General features: G+C 40.9%; 2 long non-coding RNA genes and 1 pseudogene across 4 annotated transcripts; 2 read left to right on the top strand and 1 right to left on the bottom strand.

The window, feature by feature from the left end:
• Window positions 1-24: 24 nt before the first annotated feature.
• On the top strand, window positions 25-4,345 carry LOC125960681 (high mobility group protein B3-like; annotated as a pseudogene).
• A 2,122-nt stretch (window positions 4,346-6,467) lies between these two features.
• Window positions 6,468-22,154, bottom strand: LOC117199393 (uncharacterized). Of its 2 annotated transcripts, none has more exons than XR_007470608.1 (3): window positions 22,051-22,154; window positions 20,603-20,708; window positions 6,468-6,709 (listed from the first exon to the last, which is right to left on the bottom strand). It is a non-coding gene; the product is annotated as an uncharacterized LOC117199393 (long non-coding RNA). The 2 variants fall into 2 exon arrangements; XR_004480630.2 differs by lacking the exon at window positions 6,468-6,709 and adding an exon at window positions 8,899-9,117.
• Window positions 9,873-17,220, top strand: LOC117199392 (uncharacterized). 2 transcript variants are annotated; one of them, XR_004480629.2, is made up of 4 exons: window positions 9,873-12,380; window positions 14,466-14,589; window positions 15,417-15,535; window positions 15,676-17,220. It is a non-coding gene; the product is annotated as an uncharacterized LOC117199392 (long non-coding RNA). The 2 variants fall into 2 exon arrangements; XR_004480628.2 differs by having other exon boundaries at window positions 9,889-12,380; window positions 15,417-17,220.
• Window positions 22,155-22,211: the final 57 nt, after the last annotated feature.

Genomic DNA, 22,211 nt, shown 5'->3' with positions numbered 1-22,211 from the left:
GCCAGGATTCCAGGGCGTCTGAAAAGGGGGCGGTGCAGGAGGCCAGGGGTTGAGGGGATCAGGAGAGGGGGTCGCGCGGGGGTCCCGGAGTCAAATGGGATTCGGGGAGGAGACGACTGGGGTCAGGGTGTAACAGGAGGGCAGGAACCAGAGCGGTTGTAGGGGCCGAAGCGGATGAGCCGGGGGCTAGAGAGCTTCCGGAGAGAGGGTGTCACGAGGGGGGAGTGGGCGGGGTGAAGGCTGAGTTCAACCGCGCAACGGCCGCTTGGACGCTGGGGCCTTCATTCTTGCATCCTCAGCCCAAGGCGGGGCAATTGTTCCGCCTCCTGTCCCCTTTAGTGTTGAGACTCTTTAGGCTTTCAAACTGGGAGGATTTTTTTCTATGTGTTTTGATTCTTCATCCATTATTCATTGAGGGTACGCCGTTCAGCTCTGAGTACGTTCATTCAAGTGTTTATTGAGCACCTGCTATGCACCAGGAACTATTTTAGGTGCGTTTTAGAGCAACGAACAAAAGAGGCCAAGTCCCAGTCCTCAGAGAGCTTACATCACATCGATGAGTGAAGACCAGACAATAAAAGAATGAACAAATGCATACATGGTGTAGAGGGAATCAATGAAAATGCAGAGGCAATTAAGCAAATTTAAATTATCCTCTTCACGTCTCTCCAAAATGTCATATCCATCCTCTTCTGGTTATCCTCCTGCCTTCACATTTGCTCCTGTGGTCAGTACAGCCTGTTACCAGGACTGTAGCCAGGTGACTTGTAATTGTTAGTAGCACCCCTTTTCAGAAGTGGTCGCTTTTGGAGGGTAAATAATATGGTCACCCTACCTAGCCCACAGCGGTCTCAAAGGCTGTGAGAGTTTACCAAAGTCGGCAAATGCTTCTGGAATAGTGGCCATTCATTCAAAAAGTGATTGCTATGGCAAAGCAAGCTCAGGCCTGGCCTGGGAATATAAGGGGTGGGTGAGGGCCCCCCATTCTCAGGAAGCTTACAGTTTGGCAGAGGAGGCAGACTCGAATTATGGTACTAATAAACACACAAACTAGGCTAAGGGCTATGAAAAGAGCTACATGCTGCTAGAAGGGTACCTTATGGGGCTTGGTGAGCAGGCCTAGAGGGTCACTGAACTTTTCCCTGAGGAGTGTTGGAGAAATATTTGAAGAATGAAGAGGAGCAATCCATGCACTGGAACAGCATGTGCAAAGGCTTTGAGGCAATACAGGAAATGAAAGGAGGCAAACAGGAGCGTCAGGCTGGAGAAGAACAGGAAAATGAGGCTGGGGAGCAGGCTGAGTGTATGATAGGGACGTTTGGAATGCTGACCATATGGGTTTGCTAGGGCTCTTGGAACAAATTACCACAAACTCAGTAGTTTAAGCTGATAGAAACGTATTCTCTCACAGTTCAGGGGGCCAGAAGTCTGAAGTCCAGGTGTTGGCAGGGTCACACTCTCTCCAAAGGCACTCGGGGGGATCCTTCCTTGCTTCTTCTGGTCCCTGGTGCCTCCGATCTCTGCTTCCGTCTTCATGCGGCTTTCTCCTCTTTGTCTTATGAGGACACTTGTAATTTTTTTGGTTTTTTTTGGCTGTGCCATGTGGCATGCGGGATCTTAGTTCCCCCACCACGGCTCAAACCCGAGCCCCCTGAAGTGGTAGTGTGGAGTCTTAACCACTGGACTGCCAGGGAAGTCCCAGGACACTTATCATTGGATTTAGGGCCCACCCAGGTAATCCAAGATGATCTCATCTCAAGATCCTTAATTGTACCTGAAAAGACCCTTTTTCTAAATAAGATCAGGACTTGGTTATGTCTTTTCTGGGGCCACCATTCAACCCACTACACTGACCTTGCAGAGAAAAGAGACTTGGGAGGAGGTGAGAGTTATTAATAAACCTCCCCCCTGACATATTAAGTGGAGTAAAAATTCAGTAGACTCTGTGTAAACCATGAACCTATTTAGTTAAAAATATGTGTATTGGTATGTTCATTTATAAATAGAATTGTTTCTAGGTGGAGGCATTACACTCTGATTTTCACTTCTTACCTTTGGTACTGTCAGATTAATTTATTTTAATTATTTATTTTTGGCTGCATTGGGTTTTCATTGCTGCATTCGGGCTTTCTCTAGTTGCGGTGAGCAGGGTTTACTCTTCGTTGCGGTGCGCGGGCTTCTCATTGCAGTGGTTTCTCTTGTTGTGGAGCACGGGCTCTAGGCGCGAGGGCTCAGTAGCTGTGGCTCACAGGCTCTAGAGAGCAGGTTCAGTAGTTGTGGCGTGTGGGCTTAGTTGCTCCATGGCATGTGGGATCTTCCCTGACCAGGGATCGAACCCCTGCATTGGCAGGCGGATTCTTAACCACTGTGCCACCAGGGAAGCCCCTGTCATATTATTTTTAAATACTTTTTATAATTGGAAAAACCCTACAAAGCTCTTTACAGTTTGAAAAAAGCTTTTATTGGGATATCTGAAAAGACTTAGTGACTAGGTAGGAGGTTTTTTTCCTGTTCCTATTGATAGAAGTATTTGAGGAAAGGAACAAACTGTGGAAGGAGGTTCAATTAGAAACTTGAACTTTAAAGGTAGCTGGAATTGATTTAAAATAAGTTATGGAGCACACAGCTGTGGAGCGCTGAGCCACGCGTCATGCCCTGCACTGCCCAGACTAGCAAACAATACAGTCAAGATGGCTAAAGGTGACCCAAGAAACCAAAGGGCAAGATGTCTGCTTATGCCTTCTTTGTGCAGATGTGCAGAGAGGAACATAAGAAGAAAAACCCCGAGGTCCCTGACAATTTTGCAGAATTTTCCAAGAAGTGCTCTGAGTGGTAGAAGACAATGTCTTGGAAAGAGAAGTCTAAATTTAATGAAATGGCAAAGGCAGATAAAGTGCTCTATGATCGGGAAATGAAGGATTACGGACTAGCTAAGGGAGGCAAGAAGAAGAAGGACTCGAATGCCCCCAAGAGGCCACCGTCTGGATTTTTCCTGTTCTGTTCCGAATTCCGCCCCAAGGTCAAATCTACAAACCTTGGCATCTCTATTGGAGATGTGGCAAAGAAGCTGGGCGAGATATGGAATAACTTAAGTGACAGCGAGAAGCAGCCATATATCAAAAAGGCAGCGAAGCTGAAGGAGAAATACGAGAAGGATGTCTCAGACTATAAGTCTAAAGGGAAGTTTGATGGCGCCAAGGGTCCTGCTAAAGTTGCCCGGAAAAAGGTGGAAGAGGAAGATGAAGAAGACGAGGACGAAGAGGAGGAGGAGGAGGATGAATAAAAAAAGGGGCTTCCCTGGTGGCGCAGTGGTTGAGAGTCCGCCTGCCGATGCAGGGGACGCGGGTTCGTGCCCCGGTCCGGGAAGGATCCCACATGCCGCGGAGCGGCTGGGCCCGTGAGCTGTGGCCGCTGAGCCTGCGCGTCCGGAGCCTGTGCTCCGCAACGGGAGAGGCCACAACAGTGAGAGACCCGCGTACCGCAAAAAAAAAAAAAAAAAAAAAAATTAAAATAGAGGCACATACGAATTTATTTCTAATGTTTGAAACTTTACTCCTAAGCCCTGTCTCTGGGGAAACTGCTGGTAACACACTTGTTGTCATTTAGAATCCAAGCGCTTATGATTTCCCCCTCATTTTCCACCTACCTTCACACACTCAGCTGGCTATCTCTTCCCTTTTTGTCACTCTGGAGCATCTATTCCAAATGGTAAACAAGAGAAACACTACCCTCTCAATTTCACCTATAGATTTTTTGGGAAGGAGTGTGAAAGGAGAAAATGACTGTCTCTAGCTTATTTGTAAAGTTTAAAATTTAAGGCTACCTCTATTTCTAATAACCACAGATAATCAAGGCTGGTTTATAAGAACAAACAATGTATTTTTGTTTTTTGCTTTATATTTATTTATTTAAAGTTTTGTCGATGTACAACATTATGTTAGTTTCAGGTGTACTACAAAGTGATTTCACATTTACATACATTATGAAATGATCACCACAATAAGTCTAATAATCATCTGTCCCCACACCAAGTTATTACAGTATTATTGACCATATCCTTATGCTGTATATTACATCCCCGTTGCTTATTTATTTTATAACTGGAGGTCTGTACCTCTTAACCTCCTTCACCTATTTTGCCCACCCCTCTACCACCCTATGGCAGCCACCCACTTGTTCTCTGTATCTATGAGTTTGTTTTTGTTTTGTGCAACACATATTTGTTATTCTACAGCAAACCTATAATCCACGTGGCTGTATAATGTTACTAACCTTTTTTCCATTTCTTAAATGGGTCAAAGTAGTCTAATTATCAGGTCTGTAATTAAAGAGTCAAATCATGAAAAACTAGTACACTATAATCAGATTAATTAAAGAGTTTTGTTTTTGACTATCATAGTAGACCTGACTGAAAATTAAGTTGTACTTGGATATGCATGAGTGTCTTGAAATTTGTATGATGAAAAGAAAGTACTTTGGAGAAATAAATTCCGGAGTAATGAAGTCAGCTGATATCATCTTATGCTGTGAACTCACTCCCCAACAGATGGTGCTAGCTCACCTCTAGTGAGAGCTCTTCTGGTCTACCCTCCCTTAAAATGTACCGTGACCTTGATGGTGAAAACTGATGTGATGATTGTAATAGAATGTATTGTTAACCTTCTTCTATTGCCCCTGAACTTTGGCTTTTAAGACCTCATTCCACACAACCCAGTTGGAGAATCTATGGTCGTATCCTCTTGTGAATTTGATTTCTTCCATGGTAGCTATAGGAAATCATTTTAAAGGTCATTTATATGATAACAATGGATATTATTTAACTTTTTCAGAAAAGTCAGTTACCGAAGGCCTTTCACTTTAGGTATATATCCCCCCAAATGACATTGAATCTTGAAAATGTTGGAGGTGGGTGTTTCTTCCTAACTTAATTTGACAAATATTTAGTGACGATCTACTGTATATTAAACATAGTACTAGGAACTGGGGATGAAAATAGAAGTTATGCCTCCTGCTTCTGAAGGACCTAGCCCAATGTTTCCCAGAGTTAAATCATTTTCACATATCCTACGAGAATTTTGCCATAATGATGCACTTTGTTACCATTATATGCTTACTATTTTTCTTTATCTCACTTTTATTTTAAAAGAAAAATCTATCATCAATATTAATTTTTCCTAGAAATACAATTGATTTTATGTGTTGACCATGTTATCTTTTTAAAAATATTTTATTTATTTATTTATTTTGGCTGCGCCAGGTCTTTGTTGTGGCACGCGGGATCTTTTAGTTGCGGCATGCAGGCTTCTTAGTTGTGGCATGTGGACTTCTTAGTTGCAGCATGCATGTGGGATCTAGTTCCCCAACCAGGGAATGAACCCAGGCCCCCTGCATTGGGAGCACAGAGTCTTACCCACTGGACCACCAGGGAAGTCACTCATCAATATTCATTTTTAAAGTTTCATAGACAGAAAATAATCATCAGAAAATATCATGAAGAAATATATAAATTCTAGCCAATTATTGTTATCTACAAAGTTTTAAGCCTGAGGCCTGCTCTCTCTTAAAAAAGGGAAATTAATCACACAATAATAGAGAGATGTTAAAGCCATAAGCACAAAACTAAAACTTTCTCCCTAAAGTATTAAAAAGGGGATAACTCTCACACTATGCAATTCAATATTTAACGTCATATCAGTGTAACACGTAAAACCATCTACAGTACCACTAATGGTAAGTGTCCAACATTTTGGGGGACACTCTAGCTAGAGAGAGATGCATGTAAACAAATCATTATTATATAGTTTCATTAGTGCTATGTAAAGACATTTGGAATACTGTGTCGGATATGATGGAAACAGATTAGTCCTCTGTAGGGAAAGGAGACTGCAATTTATTTTAGAGAAAATTGATGTTTGAGATATTTATTGAAGGATGAATACAAATTTACCAAGAAATAGAAAAATCAGGGCGTTTCAGAGAAAGTGAACCAGATGAGAAAAGGCACAGTGTGGCGGGAGCAGTATGGTGTGCTGAACTATGGGAGAGGGAAGAATGAATGTTCAAGAGGTTGGAATGGAAACCAGGAGACAAATTTTTAGAGGATCTGTATGTATACCATGCCAAGGAGCTTTGGCTTAATCCTTTTGGCAATGGGACTCCATCACAAGTTTTTAAGCAGGGGATTATGAAGATCAGATCTGTGTTTCATAAGGATGATTCTGACAGAAATGCAGAGCATGAGTTGGAAGGAGTAGTGAAGTAGAAACTGGTATAAGCAGATCAGTTAAAAGGTTCTTGCATGTGATAAGTTTTCTCTCTCTCTTTTCTTTTTTTCATATGTCTGGGAGTACATTCTTTTATTTATTTATTTATTTATTTGTGTTGGGTCTTTGTTGCTGCACACAGTCTTTCTCTAGTTGCATTGAGAGGGGGCTACTCTTTGTTGCGGTGCGTGGGCTTCTCATTGCAGTGGTTTCTCTTGTTGAGGAGCTTGGGCTTTAGGCACGTGGTCTTCAGTAGTTGTGCCACATGGGCTCAGTAGTTGTGGCTCATGGGCTCTAGAGCGCAGGCTCAGTAGTTGTGGCGCATGGGCTTAGTTGCTCCGTGGCATGTGGGATCTTCCTGGACCAGGGATCAAACCCATGTGCTCTGCATTGGCAGGCGGATTCTTAACCACTGCACCACCAGGGAAGTCCCTGATATGTTTTCTCTTTAAAAAAATATATATTTCTTAAGTCAGATAGAGAAAGACAAATAGTATATGATCTCACTTACATATGGGTTCTTAAAAAATGGAGCTCACAGATTCGGAGAACAGATTGGTGGTTACCATTTTCACTCAACAAAATGAGTGAAGGTGATCAAAAGGTACAAATCTCCGGTTATAAGAAAATAAATCCTGGGGATGTAATGTGCAGCATGGTGACTATAGTTCACAATACTGTATTATATATTTGAAAGTTGCTACAAGAGTAGATCTTAAAAGTTCTCATCATAAGAAAACAAAAATTTGTATCTATGTGTGGTAATGCATGTTAACTATACTTTTTGTGATAATCATTTCACAACATATACATATATCAAATCATTGTGTTATATGCCTAAAACTAATACAGTGTTATATGTAAAATATATCTCAACTTAAATAATATTTCTTAGCTTTGTTCACTGAAAAGGCTTAGAAACAATGACCAGTCAGTAGCACTCAGCACCCTGAGCATAGACTATGGTCTCTAAATATCATTTTCTCCTCAAAGGAGCCATGACTTTGAATGAGTGGCTAATGTCAGGTCTGGGGCAGGAAATGTACAAGATAAATCTGGAATAACTTGTCACATCAGAAGGAAAGAAGCCATCAAAGGCTTCTGGGGTCCTGTCAAAAGGATTCAAAAGACAATACTAGCTAAAGAAGGGATAATTTGAGTATTGATAATAATAGTAACTGCAACGAATTAAAACATATCAAATATCTGTAAGAGTGCAAGGTCATATGTACACTAAAAAGCAAGTCTAACTGATCACCTTTTAAGCCTAACTTTTCTGTACAAATTTATACCTCAGGGAAACCCAAATAGTTGATGAGGGAAGTTTTCTTTCCCAAAGTATTTCAGTCAGTAAAATAAAGGAGGGGGCTGGGAGGAGGTGGAGTGAATGGGGAGCAAGAGGGGTGGGCTGATGTCCAATCATGTGTGCCTGTACAATGGCATTCGACTCAGAACGAAAGAAGGGGTGACCACCATGGGTGAACCCCAAACACATGATGTTGAGCAAAAGAATCCAGATACAAAAGAATACATTCTGCATGATGCCATTTGTATGACGTTCAGAAAGAGTCCAAATTAATATATGTCGATAAAAATCAAAGAGATGATTGCCTTTAGGGAGTAGGGTCTCCTGGAAGGGGGAATGAGGGAACTTTCTGAAGGTGATGAAAGTGTTCTATATCTACATTGGCATATTGGTTATACAGGTGTATATAGTTGTCAAAAGTCATCAAAGCATATACATTTACGATATGAATACATCACAGAGTGTGTGTGTATATATATATATACATATTTTTTTTATTTTAATTTATTGTTTGACTGCATTGGGTCTTCATTGCTGCGCGCAGGCTTTCTCTAGTTGCGGCGAGTGGGGGCTACTCTTCATTGCGGTGCGCAGGCTTCTCATTGCGGTGGCTTCTCTTGTTGCGGAGCACAGGCTCTAGGCATGTGGGCTTCAGTAGTTGTGGCTCGTGGGCTCTAGAGCACAGGCTTAGTAGTTGTGGCACTCGGACTTAGCCACTCTGTGGCATGTGGAATCCTCCCGGATCAGGGATCCAACCCATGTCCCCTGGCTTGGCAGGCAGATTCTCAACCACTGTGCCACCAGGGAAGTCCCCTATATTTTACCTTAACAAAAATGTTTCAGGACTTCCCTGGTGGTCCAGTGGTTAAGACTCTGAGCTTCCACTGCAGGGGGCATGTGTTCCATCCCTGGTCAGGGAATTAAGATCTCGCATGCTGTGCAATGCAGCTGAGAAATAAAAAGTTTCATAATTTTTTCTTAATTAAGAAGAGAAGAGGGGTAGTGGGCAGTAATTTTGAGAAACTTTTTAAAGTTGATCTCTCCATTCTCTGGGCCAGCTCCACTGGTGGCCTGCTTAGGCTGCCAGTGTGGGATGTTGCGGGGGTTAAGTAGAGGGATCTCAGAAGTTTTCGTGAGCTGGGAGAGGTGTGGTTACTCCCTAGAGCTCTGTGGTGGGCTTCAGTGCCACGGAAGGGCTTCAAGCCACCACAGAGCTTGGCTTCAGGCATCCTTGGAAAGCCACAAGCAGTGGTGGTGGAGCCATGGCTGGATGATGGGAATCCAGGCCCTGCCCTCTGCAGCCTCCAGCCAGAGTCCATGGTGTGTGCGCCCGTCATCGGCTTTTTAGTGGGTCTCATATTTGTTTAGACTTGTCTAGCTGTCTGGAAGCTGGCGTCATGTGAAATGGGAAATGCTGCTTTCACAATGCTGGCTGAAATTTCACAAACATTGGCATAACAAATTCAAGAGAAGTGTCAACTCCTTGGCAAGGATGGCACTGTTCAAAGGGGGACTGTAGCAACTGAGTCATCTTTCGAGGATATTAGCCTAGAGAAAGAGTCAACAAAAATTCAGAGCCTGGCGGACACCTATGGAAAGCTGACGAGTACCAACTCTATCCTGAAGGAGGAAATAATAAAATAATACTTCCCTAATAAAAGAAATAGATGAAAGATCCAGACACTCAAGAAAAAAGGAGCTGATGGCTGAAGTTGCAAGAATGATCTGGTCACTGAACTAGGAGTCACCACATCACAATAAATTTTCCAAACAATAACTCCCTGTTGTCCCTCCAGATGGTGGCCTTGGTCTGAAAGCAGAGGCCTCCTGTGCTGCCAGGCCACATTCACCCACCTCCCTCTCATATGTTATCGTCACTCCAGATGCAAGCAGTTCCTGTAGAGACCTCCTTTTCCTTCTCATCCTCCTCTGGGAAGAGCTTATAGAGCCCCCTTCTTGGGCTGGAGTTTCTCCTCTACCCTCAAATCCTAAAAACAAAAGTGAGTTCCTTTGAAGTTAGTCCAAACTTCAAATGAACCATTGGAACCAACATCAAGAAACTAGAGATTTAAAATCGGGTCTCTTCAAAATGAATTTTAATCTCATTTGTTAGCATTTAAAAAACTTAAAGGGGGAGGCTTCCCTGGTGGCTCAGTGGTTGAGAGTCCGCCTGCTGATGCAGGGGACACGGGTTCGTGCTCCGGTCCGGGAAGATCCCACATGCCGCGGAGCAGCTGGGCCCGTGAGCCATGGCCGCTGAGCCTGTGCTCCACAAGGGAGGGGCCACAACACTGAGAGGCCCCCGTACCGCAAAAATAAAAAACAAAAACAAAAACTTAAAGGGCCATACTTGTGCTCATAATAACAATCAATAGAACTTTAGTTCTCAGAATAGGGTTTGTAAAATTATTTTTATATAAATGTTATAATTAAATTATTTTTACTTAATTTTTCTCTATACATAATATAAATATGATGTTTTCTTTAATTATACGTGCAGTTTATCAATAGCATACAATTCCAAGAAGATTCTATAGTTCTTTAGAGGGTCCCAAGCAGGATTGAGCCTGAGCTGTACAGGGTGATAACCATTCAATGACACACATTTTATTGGCTTTCTCTCCTTGCCTGTATCACTCTCCATTTTCTGGGATTACCTTCCAAATAAGTTACATGCACCTGAGAGTATGTCTCCGGCTCTGCTTTCAGGGGAAACTAAGCTAAGACAGACATTGGAATGTACAGCCAGCCACACAATATATAACTAGGCCCTTCGGGCTGACTTTCCCTTGCCTTCTACTACGAGGGGTGTGGACACTGTCATCAATAAATGAAGCTTGGTCACATCTTTCTGAACTGCAGTCCCCGTTGTTAGAAAGACAGCATGTAATGGGGACAGTGTCATCTCCAGGCAGTGGATGCCTCCGGTCCATGAATTCTCTAGACCCCTCCCATCCTGCCCCCTTCCACACATTCCTGAATGTATCGGTCACATTAAATCAATGAGACTAACTGAGCTGCTCCTTCCTTATTCCACTGTTTCTCTGACATCACCCAGGAAATTACTGGAACCTTTGGTCTTAGCTGTCCCTCAACTGTGGTGCCGTCTCAACCAGTGTCTGCCAGGCTAGTAATTCGTTTTCAGTAGAGAAGTAGCAAGCAGCTACATTGGGTAATTTTAGGGGCCAAGAGCCTCAATCCTTAAGCCAATCCTGATATACGTCAGAGACCATCTCATTAGAGCATTTATTGCACCCCATCAATCTTGTGGTACGATAAACAAGACCGAGCAGAGTACAGCATAGAATACCAAGCATGAACACTGTCTTCTTTTTTTTCTTTTTAATCACCTGCAGCCTTTCAGGCCAACATATGCTTCTCTGAACTGAGAGCTTCGGAAGTAGCATGTTAGTTGCAAGCATCTCTGGGACTTATGCTCACAGGCCTTTAGATTGCCAATAAAGGCGATCTTGTAGAGACATTCTTAAAAGTCTAGTGATTTTTGGCTCTCTGTTCTTATTTAAGAGAGAAACACCAAAAATGGCTTGGAAACTTGGCCAGGATGTTAACTAGTGGCTTCACTGTACAGTTTACTGTAGATCTGTACTCAGGCCTTACTTTGTAGATGCCCAAATGTTAGCGTCTGTAGGGTTTTTTTCTCTTGGGCTAGTCTTCTGTTTGTTTGTACTGTTGTTATTGTTCTGTATTTCAGGAGAGGGTGTAAGCCTGGCTGCTATTATTCTAGGAGCTGAGTAAGGGCAGGGGACTAAAGTTCTCACAACTCAGTATGTAAAATTTAACTCTACCTCCCTATTTTACCTTTTGTCTTACTTCCCTGAAATATTCCTGAGGCTAGAGCTCTGTTTCGATTTTTCCAGTGAGAATACCTGGAATGTCTTCTGTTGGGGTGGGAAAGGTTTAGGTGCCTGGCTATGCAATGTTAGGGCTGGCATCTAGAGAGCTAGGTGCTTTTTATTAGACTTTCAACTAATCTTGTTTTTAATCCACACCCCATTCAAAGTGACAGGTGCCTCCAATTCTGCAGCCGTTCTTGTCTTGCTTTATGGCTTTTCCGAGTGCAGATGCTTAAATTTCAGCTTTCTCTGCTTTTTTAAGTTTCCACTTGTCCACCTGCTTGCCATTTTCCAAGTTGTATTCTAGCAGCAAATCACCTATCTGAAAAGACTACCTATCTCAGCCTCCTTTGCATATAGTTCTGGCCAAAGGGGAAATGCTATGAGAAACATCAGGAATGGCCCCTTAACGGGATTTGATTCGGCTGTGGAGCACATCCTTTTATCCTTCTCTTCTCCCTTCTTCCTACTGCCTGGAATGTGGACATGATAGCTAGAACGCCAGCAATTATCCTGAACTCATGAGGGAAGCTTGAGGAAGGAAGCCACATACTGAGGATGACAGAGCAGAAATATAGGAGCCTTGGTCCCTGGTGGCTGTGGAGTTACCCCAGACTAACGGCGGACTTCTTTTATACTAACAGTAATTCTGACAAATTCTATCATGTACAATTTCCTTCAAAAGAGGGGGAAAGACTATGATACATTGATAATTGTGTACATTGCATTACTGAGTATGTTGCCGACAGGACAGAACTTCCTTTCTGACCAGGAGGATAAAAATAGACTTCTCTCTCCCTAACAATTTTACATATCTAGTGATTGGAAGAATTTCCAATAGACTGACTCATACCTCCTTTCCTTTTAGTCTTTGTATATATGGTGCCATCCACCGCAGGATAAAGTCACATTGCAGTGTAACCTCTGGCCCTGCACCTTTACATGACAGGATCCCAGGTGAGTTGGCACAGAGGGCAGTAGGAATATTCCTGGAAGCCATTTCTATTCCTGGATGGCTAGCAATACTTACCTCTACACAGAAATACTGCACCACACATAATCACATTCCACGAAACCCAAACCAATGTATGCTCAGTTCAACTTCCCATTAACTGGATCCCATTAACTGGACACACTGTGGCCATTCCAATGTGACATGACTAAGGGAAGTCTATCAGAAGGAACATCAGAATGGAAGGAAATAGAGGTCTTAACTGATCGTGATGGAAATATCTTCGGCGAATTTTACTCAAACATATGACCACATGAGATCATTTCTAGGCCCTTAATGGGCTTGGAAGGAGTCTGTGTAAGTGAGGGACCCTGAAGCTTAAGCTCCATTAGCTTCACAGTATATTTGCCTTGGGTAGGACAGGTGGAATAACATTTAACAAACAGGAACACTTAGTTTATTTATGCTGTGGCAACCACAGTACCAGGAGAAACAACAGTCACTATGCCCAAAATTTCTTGTGTTGAATGGGACTTGGGGACATTCTTTTATTCACAAACCCCACACTTCTCTGTGGTCTTAATCACTGGCTTCTGCATAAATTCCTCCCATATTTCACTTCTGTTTCTCCTTTTTTTTTTGTGGTTGCAGGAACTTCAAACTGTGAGGTCTCATCCTCTTTGTTGGACCTATTTCCAAGTATCTTGCTGACCAAGACACATTCTTAGCAAATGAGTCATGTTTACCTAAACCTGCTAGTTCAGTACAATTTATTTCTAACTTATTAATACACAAAGTAGTTTTCAAACACATATATCCACATGATGCTTTAATCCTTTATATAACTTCTATTCAGATATATCATGCAAAATTTTATACTCAGAAAAGTTCCATGTTTTATATACTTATTAATTTTATAAATTTCCTCAGAATATTTTCTTCTTTTGATCAATTCTACACTTCATTATAAGTTAAAGAAAATGGCAGTGTAGCAATGGGATGGTGGATAATTTCTCTGGTACGAGTAGCAGAGGCTAAAAGTAGAACCATTACTACAGTACTTTCACCTTACAGAGCAGTCGATATTTTTCACAAGATTTTTCCTCCGGATTGTTCTGCCAGCTTTTTAGGTTTTTCAACCTCCACAGGCTTGCTGTACTATCAGGATCGTGGGTTGGTTTAGCTGATTCTCTGTAGAGAATAACTGCTAATAATTGCTGTTTCAGAAAACAAGTCAACCAAAGTTAACTTACAAACACTTGCTGAGATTCTATATTGATTTAAAAATATACAATAAAGCTAATGGAAATAGTAGTACTGTCCAAAAGGGACATAAGAAGCACTTTATAGAGAGAATTTAGGAATTTGAAACTAGAATCTAGGTTAAGGTTTGAGGAGTTTGTTCATTTCACAGTGCTTGGCTTAGCAGCTACGATGCATCATCCTATTGTGCAATGTAGACACTCAGGTTTAATATGATCTCACGTAAAACTCATTTAGCCATTAATTGAAAATAGACAAATAGGCTGGTCACAGATTGGCAATTTTGGCCTTTTACTTATTTAATTTAGCCTAGTTTGTTTTCTTCAACTTCACCTTCATTGTGCATTCCTGGGTTAAAAAAATGCATATTTGTTTGTGTGTTTAATTGTATTTATTGCATTTAATTTTAAATGCAATAAATTTTAATTTAAAAAATAAAGCTATTTAAATAAGACTACAGCAGTAGTAACATTTCACAGCTGCATAATGTCTCCTTATTCCCCCTCTTTTTCTCTGTCTCCCCTTCATACACATTGCATTGTTTCTCTTAATGGTTTCTCTAGTATTCTAAAATTATGTGATATAAGGTCTGTCTCTTTTAATGATGAATATAAACCTTGGACATTTCAGTGTAGTAACTTTGACTTCAGGCCTTTTATTCCCACTTCAAATATAATTTTGGTTCACTTCCATTCAGTGGTATACACTGTTCCACAATTAACTTTGTTCTGTGCTAAACTCTGGTACTAAATGTTATGTTCAAATCTGGGCTTCAAAGCTTTCAAAGCAACATGATAGATCCATATTACATGTCCTCATGATTGCAGATCTCGGCATGCTCAAGTGTTCCTGGAGAAAGAAACTGACCTCTTGGCAACAACAACTCTTGGGTAAAATTATAAACTAATTTTGGACAAGAAAAAAAACAAGAGCATCAATTGCTGCCATTTGGTATGAATTAGACAATGATAAAATATTTGTTTTTGTGAAATGATAATAGAAGTGACATTCTAGATTTTTAAAAATTGGCCAGCTATCATATTTGCCTGAAAAAATTAAAATATTGAATGAAATATCTCTTCTCTCATAATTCAGCTTGACTAAATTTTTCTCCTAAACCATATTAATTTATAACAAATGAAGCTAGTTTTAGTGAAGCTGAGTAGCTTATAATAATAACAATAATTAAATTTTGTTAGTTGACATAAGATGTATTAGAGCAAATAGGACTGTGAAATGCAGCTTTTGAGGAACACTTTAACCTGATTCATATTTATCACTATGAAAAAACATGAAATTTCAAGGAATGATCTCTTGAAAGGAAATGAACATTTTCAATTCTAATGTTATCATAAATGTATATTAAGAATTTTTAATTTCTCAAGAAAAATACTCGGGAAGCCCTTATGAAAAATTTATCTAATTCTGTTAGGTGTTTACCATATGTGTCTCTTTTTAGAAATACTTATTATTATAGCCTATAATGAAATATCAGAATAAATCATCTGCTTTACTATATGTAGTTAGCTTGGACTGCTGGTGTTTGGTATGTGTTATGGACTGAACTGTGTTCCCCCAAATTCATAGGTTTAAGCCCTGATTCCCAGTGTGATTGTCTTTGAAGATAGGACCTTTAGGGAAGTAATAAAGGTTAAATGAGGTCATAAGGATGGACTCCTTATCTAATAGGATTGGTGTCCTTATAAGTAGAGGAAAAGACACCAGATACATCTCTTTTTCTCTTTCTCCCCCCTACTCCCTCTCTTCCTCCCCAGCAGAGATGGAAGGTCATTTGAGGACAAAGTGAGAAAATGGCTGTCTGCAAGCCAGGAAGAGAGGGCTCACCAAATACCAATCCTGACAGCAACTTGATCTTGGACTTCTAGCCTCCAGAGCGGTGAGTAAATAAATTTCTGTTGTTCAAGCTACCTAGGCTCTGGTATTTTGTTATGGCAGCCTGGGCAGACTAATATAGTAGATAAAGGCACAGTACAGACATAAAAGGGCTGTACATTTTATAAAATTCTGAATCTGCAGATTGGCAAGGTCTGATGTGATGCACAGTGTGGAGATGGCAGCACCAGATTCACCCTGGAAAGCATCAAAATACCACTTTCGAACAGAGGCGATATTTCCAGTTAAAACATTACAACATAAGTAATTTGATGGTGGTGATGCATCGACTTCATTCAGCTGGCCACTAAATTACAGGTGCTAACAGTATTCCAAGAACTGCAGAAGAGACTGGGGACTTGCAATTTCTATTGTTGTTGATATTTCGATTATTGTAGGAATTCTATTATTTTCTTTCAAAGCACTTTGGATGCCTGGACTTTTGCAAATGGAGAGATGCAAGGCAAGGGCTTGATACTCTTATAATTAACATTTTTGAGTGCTTACATGATTATACATGGCAGGCCCTGTTACATAAACTGACTTTGTTTAATTCAGATAACAACCTACCTGTGAGATTGCTATATAGGGACCATTACTTCCATTTTACAGATGAGGAAATGTTTACGATGTATTACATTTAAAGATCAGAGGGACTTCCCTAGTGGTGCAGTGGTAAAGAAGCCGCCTGCCAATGCAGGGGACACGGGTTCGAGCCCTGGTCTGGGAAGATCCCACATGCCGCGGAGCAACTAAGCCCGTGAGCCACAACTACTAAGCCTGCGCATCTGGAGCCCGTGCTCCGCAACAGGAGAGGCTGCGACAGTGAGGGCCTGAGCACCGCGATGAAGAGTGGGCCCCGCTCGCCGCAACTGGAGAAAGTCCTTGCACAGAAACGAAGACCCAACACAGCCAAAAAAGAAATAAATTTAAAAATGCGAACTCAACTATAATGTTACCATAACCACTGATATTCAAATATTCTCAGCTACTTCTTAAGCTAAGCTAGGAACTATCCCTAGAGTTGAGCAGAGTCCCCTGAAACCTTTTAACTTGGAAATCACCATGCTATGGGAGAAATACCTACAGCACTTGGAAAGGCTTTGAGGTTCTCGCAGGCACTTCCTTTTCAATAAGCCACTTTACTGAGGTATGAACGACATACAAAGAGCTATACATATTTCATGTATATGACTTGATGATTTTGGATATAAGTATATACCAGTGAAACCATCACCACAATCTATGCCATAAACATATCCGTCACCTTCAAAAGTTTCCTCCTGCCTTCTTTATTATTATTAATTTTTGTGATAATGACACTTAACATAAGATCTACTCTCTTAGCCAATTCTTAATATTGTCAACACAGGCACTATGCTGTTCAATAGAAAAGGACTTTTTCATCTTGCATAACTGAAACTTAGTACCCTTTGACCAGTTCTCTCCAGCCACTGAACCCTCTAGCTTTGCTCCCGTTTCAATTTAACCAAGTGCCAGAAGCTTATTTTGTGTCATATTAACAAACAGTAAATATTTTAAATGTTATCTAGTAAAAAGACTTAACTTGGCTTTTGTATCTTTTCTGGTCTGCTACAAGTTTCCACCAGTGTCTCCTCTTTCCTTATTTTGGTCTCACACTTTGTAGCAAAACAGAAGAGGAAGCACTTTATGAAGAAGACCTTTGGGAACACTGTAATTGCATTTTTCCTAATCAGTTTTATTGGATATTTCCAGTTTGCTTCCTATTTCATGTTCCATCATACCTCTAACTGTTAGATGTTTCCTAATTTTTAGACCACACATTTTAAACTTTACTTATGGCTCTTCATTACCACATCTTTTATAAAACATCTTGAGTATTTTAAGTACCCTGTGACCATCCACGTAATCCATTCCTGCTAGCAATGTAAAATAAGTAACACCAAAATAACTGAGAAGTTTGAGAGATGAATCCTTAGTAGATACGCACATGGTGAAAGTGTACACATTGCTTAAGAGAGGACTCTCTTGAAGGACCCTCAAGCACTGCATTGGGTCCAAGTTCTAAATGTTGTATCAAGAAGGGCAGGGGAGCCAAAAAACTTCTCTCCATTTTCCCAAACCATAACCTTAGGAGAGAAATGTTCTCATCCAGCAAGCCGGGCTGTGTCTTCACAGTGTTGTAGTCTACCAGCCTCAGGGAATCAGGCAGAGGAGAAGCCTTTCCTCTGAGAGAACCTCACTGTCCTCATTTCAGTAACGGTTATGTTCAGCAGAGCAGCTAATCTCATTGCCAAGAGGGAGGGAAGTCAAAGAGAGCCTCAAGTAACTTAGTACCAGGACATTCCAGGCTTTAAAATAGCTGCCTTTACCTCATGGGCCATTTGAAGAAATCTATACAGAATTTGAAAACAAGCTGTAATAGAACCTTACCCAACAGAAGCAAGGTCTTGCCAGACATTTTTGTTCATTTCCTTTGCTTTTATTTTCCAGAGTTTCTTCCTCACCTTAAGTTATTTCCTGCCTACTCACTCACTCCCCGGATGGTTTAATTCTCTTCTGGGTATAACCATTATGCATAGTAGATACATGGACATGCACTGTTCCTTAGCTCCTCCACTTTCCTTAGCGCCACTGCTAGTCTTTTGGATGGTGGCATCCACCTCCTCTAACACACATCCATCCACTGGCCCCTTACACTCCCATTGCCCCTATGCGGTTGAATGATTTTACCATCCACCCAGCCGTTCACACTAGAAAACTCAGTCATCCTGCCTCCTTTTCTCCATCATGTCCCCTTCCTCCAAACACATTCCATCAGACATCAGGTTTGGCCACTTCTGTCTGTGGAATGTTTCTGGATTCCAGGGACTTTGCAGGAAGCTTTTAGCTTGTCTCAGCTCAAAGTCTCTCTGTTTCCATTTATCTTCCACATTGTCATCAATTACTCTTCTGGAACAAAAATCTGGTTTTACTTTTCTCCTGCTTAATAACATTCGATAGTTATCCACTGTCTGGATAGAGTTTTATCTCTTTAACAATGTATACAGAATTCCTCTATGTCCCTTCCCCACCCCATCAAAATTCACCTTTCTCCCTACCTGTTCTCTTGGTTCACTGCTTTCTGCCAAATGACAGCCAGCTTTCCCAACACCTTAGCCCAGAAGTGGTTTCTTTTTTTTTCTTTTTTAAATATTTATTTATTTGGCTGCATCGGATCTCAGTTGCAACACGTGGGATCTTCCTTGCGGCATGTGGGATCTTTTAGTTGCGGCATGCGGGATCTAGTTCCCTGACCAGGGATTGAACCTGGGTACCCTGCATTGGGAACATGGAGTCTTAACCACTGGACCACCAGGGAAGTCCCCAGAAGTGGTTTCTTTTTTTTTTCTTTTTTTAAATAAATTTTATTTATTTATTTATGGCTGCATTGGGTCTTCATTGCTGCGCGTGGGCTTTCTCTAGTTGCGGCGAGCAGGGGCTACTCTTCGTTGTGGTGCGAGGGCTTCTCATTGCGGTGGCTTCTCCTGTTGCAGAACACAGGCTCTAGGCATGTGGGCTTCAGTAGTTGTGGCTCGCGGACTCTACAGAGTAGGCTCTGTAGTTGTGGCGCATGGGCTTCGCTGCTCCGCAGCATGTGGGATCTTCCCGGACCAGGGCCCGAACCTGTGTCCCCTGCACTGGCAGGCAGATTCTTAGCACTGCGCCACCAAGGAAGTCCCAGAAGTGGTTTCTTAATGTGCGATCTAGTTTCTCATTCCATTTCTTTTTGTGGGTTCTCAACATATTTTTGTCTTCTCATTTAGGTCATGCTTTGCAAGACTATGTTGAGGATTTTATTTTATTCTAATTAAAATAATATCAACCATATCCAAGTCTGTTGTCTTGCCAAAAAGCGTTCTGAATCTGAAGTCCAGAATAATATCCAGTCTAGTCTTGTACAATTTGGCTAGTATTTCAGCCATGGACAACGTTGCTTTCCCAAGGTAAAGGAAATATTTGATCTACTATCCCCACCAAAGCACTCATTTGTCATGAATTTGCTGTCCTTAAAGTTATGGAGTTGCGTGTCATGGCAGCTGGTTTTCTGAGCAGTGAGAGAAGAGGTATCTTTCTACTTTAAAAACCAGTTCTTTGATGAGAACTCTTTCTACCCACCTTCCCTCCAAAGCAAAGGTCAAAATTAACACCTTAATACTGAACTCTGGGTATTGTATTCTTTTTTTCAGATATAGCACCTACTAAAGGAAGAGAAGTATTCTCCATTTTTTTAATGTTTCTGGTAAAAAGAATTACAGGCTCCTTAGTAGCAGCACATAGAGGTAGACAGTTGTATGAACATTATGGATATAAATGAAAGTGATAGTAAGAATTACTGAGTTGATCAGATTCAAGAAAGCCATATGTCCTACTCTATCAACTTCCAGAAGCCATTCTTCCTGCCTCTCAACTCCCAGAGGTAAAGGACTGAGAAGTCTGGGGAGAAGCATCACATTGATACACACAGTATCTGCAGGCAGTCGGCATAGTTGAGTGGTTAACTGCTACCATTACTCAATTAGCTTATTAGATTCAAGAATAGTCAATCAACAAACATTTATTGACGAGGAAGGGCTATATCACCACCGCACCATGTTAGGTGTTGGGGAATACAGTGAGAAAGCAAAGGAGTTTAAAGACTGGAGGAGAAGATACATATTGAACAAATTATCACAATTTATTAAATAAATTAATTTAAGGATACAATAAGTAAGAAATATAGGCTGCCAACAATGGAAAACCAACACATACATGCATGCATGTGCATACACACAGAACAGAGCTTGAAATGAATCTATCTTTTCTCTACCTCAAGTGACAGCTTTATTAATTCATAACACGTAATATAAACAGCAGCTTCTATATAGAATTTATATGTACCCCTTTTCTGTTGTTTATAGCTGCCTGATAAGAGCAAGCAAACACGGGTACTACTGATGGCAACAGGCAGGGTTGCTGCAGTAAATTTATTCAAACTGAGTGATATTTATGGGTTCTCATGCAAATAGACAAGCTGTAGATGCATTTAAGAATTTGGATGTCTACTTACATAAACAATAGAGCACGGTGGCTGAAAGTAGCCCACTGGAGCCAGACTGGCCTCTGTTCCATACTGGATCCACTACTTAATAGCTGTGTAATCTCAGACAGTGCATCTGTAAAGTGAAGATAAATAATCACATTAACAACCTCATTGGTTATTATGAGAATTAAATGAGTTAATGCTCGTAAAGCACTTAGCACATGTTAAGCTCCTGCCACAGAGTAAGTGCTCTACAAATGTCACCTACTGTATTTGCTCAAACAAGGCCATTTTTTAGCCAACTATCTGAACACAATAATACTGAATCTCATAGTCGCAGAGGGGATTTTTGCGGAAGTGTATCTCAGTAAGGTTTATTAAGCATAGACAAGGGGGTCAGGAATTTAATACCACATTTGTTGTCTTTAGAGCTGCGTTTCAGTTAGGGTGTTGCCTGAGAATGACAGTATTTTCTGATTTAGAATGTGACATTTACTCTGATATTGTTAATATGTGTAGTAGTTAAAAATAGTAGTAGATAGTGTTCATGTATGTTAGCTTCCTTTAGACTTATTTTGAAAAAATACATTTGTCTTATTATATGAATATATTGTGTCCCATTTAACCAAATTGTAACAAATGAAGGAAAGAGGTGATAGAGTATGAAATGTTGATGGAAGCTTTTACTATGTGGAACACCTTAGAATATAAATTTCTACAGTGCTATTAATAGTTATGTCATCAACAACATTTTTTCAGACTTTGTGCTTCACTCTGGAGAAAAGAGTACGGCATCTTGAATTTCTTCACTGGGTAATTTAAAACCGAGTTATAATGTGGACACCAACTGCACACATGTTACTTGAGTTCAGCATCAAAGTTGTAAACGAAAATAGTAAATATGCTCTCTCTCAAAGCTGTTACTATTTAACAAAACATATTCAAATCAACAAAATAGTATGAATATATATGACCATAAATGTTTTTATTAACTGTTTCGGGCTTTTTAAAAAACCTCATTTTAAATACTTAATTCTAATTCTACTCTACTCAAGTAGACTATAATAGCGAATACATATCTAGTGCTTACTATTTACATTCCAGCTGCTGTTCGAGTTACTAGTAAGTTCTGATTCTAATAAGAAAGCCATATACAGCAGTTTCAGCTTTTATGTAACACAGTAACCTCAGGGAGAAGAAAGTGAGGGCGTTCCGAAAACTTAACTACGTAGTCTATAGACCAGTGTTCTTTGTAAAACATTTATATCGACACCCAGTTTTAGGAACTAAAACCCTTGTATAAATTTGTATTACTATTCTAAAAAAAAAAAAAATTGTATTACTATTCTAGAAAGGAGAGTGCCGTTTTTCAGGGGACTGTATTCCACTTGGTCTGTCTCTGAGGCCTATTAACCAATAAAACCGTTCTATTCTGCTGCTCTGGGACATAAGCAACAACGAAAAGGAGTAATGACCTTAGACCATAAATAAGTTGTCAGGACAGCCAAGGGGACGAAGGAGAGACGATTAGCGCCAAGACTCGGATTCCTCCCAGCGACCGGCGGCAGAAGGGGCGGAGCACGTTTCCGGCGAGGCGCTGGAGGCGGGGCGCGGGGGCTCGCGGGGTGGGTCTCCC

Source organism: Orcinus orca, chromosome 12 (genome assembly GCF_937001465.1).
Source record: "Orcinus orca chromosome 12, mOrcOrc1.1, whole genome shotgun sequence".
NCBI classification, from domain to species: domain Eukaryota; kingdom Metazoa; phylum Chordata; class Mammalia; order Artiodactyla; family Delphinidae; genus Orcinus; species Orcinus orca.
The sequence above is the reverse complement of the archived record's forward strand: the minus strand, read 5'-3'. Positions and strand labels throughout refer to the sequence as shown.